At 33.9% G+C, this 3749-nt stretch overlaps 1 pseudogene; it reads left to right on the top strand.

The window, feature by feature from the left end:
- Positions 1 to 2805, top strand: LOC132063065 (3-ketoacyl-CoA synthase 1-like; annotated as a pseudogene).
- The last annotated feature ends 944 nt before the right edge of the window (positions 2806 to 3749 follow it).

Here is a 3749-nt window from a genome sequence, read left to right on the forward strand (position 1 = left end):
ATGGAGTACTTGAACCTCTTTCTCATTACAGTGCCAACTTTATTACTAGTGTTATTTTGGTGCAAAAACACTAGGTCAAGAATTTTCCTAGTAGATTTTGCATGTTACAAACCCCAGAAAGACCAACAAATTTGTAGACAAAGTGACAAACCTTTATCAACAGAAGCAGTATAGGTTTAAACTTTAAAAAAGACACTGGAGTTTATGGACCGGATCTTGCAACGATCCGGTTTAGGAGATCAGACGTATATTTCTAAAGGTTTATCGAAAGAACCTATGGATATGAGCTCGGAAGCTGCTAAGGAAGAAGTGGAGATGGCGGTGTTTGGAGCCATAGATGAACTTCTGCTTAAAACTAGAGTTAAATTTGAGGATACTGGCATATTGGTTTGTGTGTGTGGTGTGTTCGATATTATGCCATCGTTGTCGAGTGTGATAGTGAAGCGTTACAAGCTCAGAGATGATATGCGCAGTTATAATATTACTGGAATGGGTTGCAGTGCTGGCCTTGTTGCATTAGGACTTGTCCAAAATTTGCTCAAGGTTTGCGGCTCTCTCAACTACACATCTAATTAACTGCTCTTCTTCATGCTCTACTTTTTTTTTTGTACTACCTTTTCATAGTAAGCTTATATGTTAACCTGAAAATTGAGGAGTAACATGCTTCTTTCTTTGTTTATTTTTTATTTATTTAAACTGTCCCCACTGATCATTGATGAGCGAAAGGTACAATTTTGAGTTTGGCATCCCAAACTTTTACATGATAATCATTGATATGAGACTATCTTAAAAGGTTAGCACTAAAAATATGGTCATAGTAGATTAAGAAAACTATATATACTACTCCTATGTCTTATGAAGATCTGTCTATTAAGGAGGATCAAAAACAAAAAGTGATGGTTTAACAGGTTTTACCCCGAAGCTAGGCATATTCCATCCGTCTAAGTATATTAACTCTCTAACTAGTCTTGGAAGATCAGCAAAAGAGTTGAAAGTTTGGATTCCATCAGTCCCAACATTGCCTATCTCTAGTTTTAAGAAAAATTTAGAAAGAAGCAAAAGGATAATTTTAACAATCCTTTTATTAATGTCTTTAATTAACTTTTTTAAGGGGTGTGCCACACCCCAATATTAATTTATTTCAAAATGGAGGGAGTACTTTTTATCCATTATTGTTTATATGTATCTAATTTTATTTGAAAAAGAAAAATATTTTCTTTGATAGTGATTCAAATTAATGTTTTCTCGAGTTCTATCAAATATTTTAATTAATGTTTTCAATTATAAACATAGTAAGTTACAATATTAGCGGCCTTTCACCAACCACTGTAAACATGTTCTGGACTATTTTAGGCCTTTTCTCGAGTTCTATCAAATGCAAGTATTGTGATATCTATGTATGGACTAATCTGAAAATCAAATATTTTAACTTTCATAGGTTCTTACGAACTCAGTGATTTTCATGAGCTTAGATGTATGTGTGACAACTTACAAGAATTTCCACATATTCTCATAATTAAAAATTTTAATTAGTACAATACTAAAATTCTTAACGGTCGAATTGATCAAATTTAAACATAGAATGGGCTCTCAAAAGTAAATAATGTGAAAAATTATTATTGCCTCTTGAAAAAGTGATCACCTGTCTTTCTCGATCAGTACTATTAGGAAATTAAAGGAATTATGATCCTTTATACCTTCTCATGATAGTAGAAAAGTGAAATTCTTAGACTTTTACCTGATATGAAAAGTGTATTATTTAATGCATAACTCAACAGTGATAGTGTTTAACAAATTCATATACAATGTTGTGCAGGTGCATGATAATTCCCTTGCCCTATTAGTGACCAGTGAGAGCAATCACAGACAATGTATACAAGGGCAATGACCGGTCAAATTTTTTGACCAATTGCATATTCCGTGTGGGTGCGGTAGCCCTTCTCCTTTCCAGCAAATCGTCCGATCGAAATACCTCCAAGTATGAGCTCATCCACACCGTCCGTTCTCAAACCGCAAACAATGATCGCTCCTACAACTGTATTTTCATGGAAGAAGACAAAGAAGGACATCGAGGAATCACAATTAACAAAGATCTCTTTTATGCAGCTATGAAAACCATTCGATCAAATACATCCACTATAGCTCCCTAAGTCCTTCCTGTATCTGAAAAATTTCGTTACTTGATGAATCTTACAATGCGACACTTTCACAAGAAAAGTAACATCAAACCTTATAATCACTACAAGAAAAACTATATTTGGCAACGATTGATTATTGTTGCAAAAAGATCTTTAAGAACAAAAAAATATATTTTGTTGCATGAATTTTTTTCGGCCGTTTCGTTATTGCAACAACGTGCAACAACTTTTTTTTTTGGTTGCCAAAAGTACTTTTCGCAATAATAATCAATACTATGGCAACAAAATTAAATTCTTTGGCAACAAAAAAATTATTTGCCAATAATAAAACTAAGTTGTTGCCAAATATAAAATTTTTTGTTGCGATTTCTATACTTTCTTGTAGTGAATCCTGATTTCTCCAAATCCATTGATCATTTCTTCCCACATGTTGGTGGAAAACCAGTGTTGGATGATTTGCAGAAGAAACTAGGATTTAGCGATGAACAAATGGAAGCTTCTAGAATGACGCTGTACAGATTCGGTAACACTTCCAACAGTTCAATCTCGTATGAAGTCGCTTATCTTTGAAGCGAAAGGTAGGGTGAAAAAGGGAGACACATTATGGCAGATCGCATTCGGGTCGGGTTTCATAATGATTTGGAAGGTGTTTGGATTGACTTTTTAAAAGTAGCTTTTGGCTTTCGAATATGGCTTCTGGTTTATTTATGTACTTTTCTTGCCTAAAAGTAAGTTTTTTTAAACTCTTTTTATCTATGCCAAACACCTCAAAAATTAAAAAAAAGAGCTTAAAAGCAATAAGCACTTAAAATAAGCCCATCCAAACACCCTATTTAGTCTTGTTTTATATGATCTTGTATTAATGTAATCATTATATTTAGAGTAAATGATGTCATTAATTTTCAGGGTTTGCATAAACAACCTATCTAGATTCTCCAAACAAGATAGTTTGAGGATTTTAATTTTATGGGACATATAATTATGAATTGATGGAGAGATAGATCCCGGTGAAAGGGAGAGGGTAGAGGAATATGAACTGACCATTAAAAATGTGGAATAGGGTTCTGAATAGAGAATAATTTACCTGAAGATAAGAGATTTGGTTTCTCTAAGTTGGAATATGATTTTTGTTGCACCGATAAGAGCTTTGTGGTGCGAAAATAAAGCGAAATCATGTCAGAAAACCATCTTTCGTTGCTTTATGGTGGATCTGCGATGGCTTCATTCCAATGGAGGTGACCAATACAGAAGTTTCCTAAGTGGGGTGAGGGTTTGGGGTGTATGTCGGCTAGTTTCATTTTTTTTTTTTTTGGACCGCATAGCTTTTGTTCCGGGTTTTGTTTTCCTTTTCTGTTGAACTTTTATTATTTAGTATTTAATAAATATCCCTCCACTAAGTATTACTTAGTGGTTGCTTTAAAAAAATACAGAATAATTTAGGTTATAACCAAAGCTCTGACACCATGAAAAAGATTATACAACAATATTGAGTGTAAAAATACAAATCTTGATGTTTTCTCGGCTTGCTTCACTGTTGTCACACCCCAAACCCGACCCTGGACGTAATAGGCATCCAATGCTATAAACAACACCGAAGCACCTTTTGAATCA

Source organism: Lycium ferocissimum, chromosome 1 (assembly GCF_029784015.1).
Source record: "Lycium ferocissimum isolate CSIRO_LF1 chromosome 1, AGI_CSIRO_Lferr_CH_V1, whole genome shotgun sequence".
Classification (NCBI taxonomy): Eukaryota; Viridiplantae; Streptophyta; class Magnoliopsida; order Solanales; family Solanaceae; genus Lycium; species Lycium ferocissimum.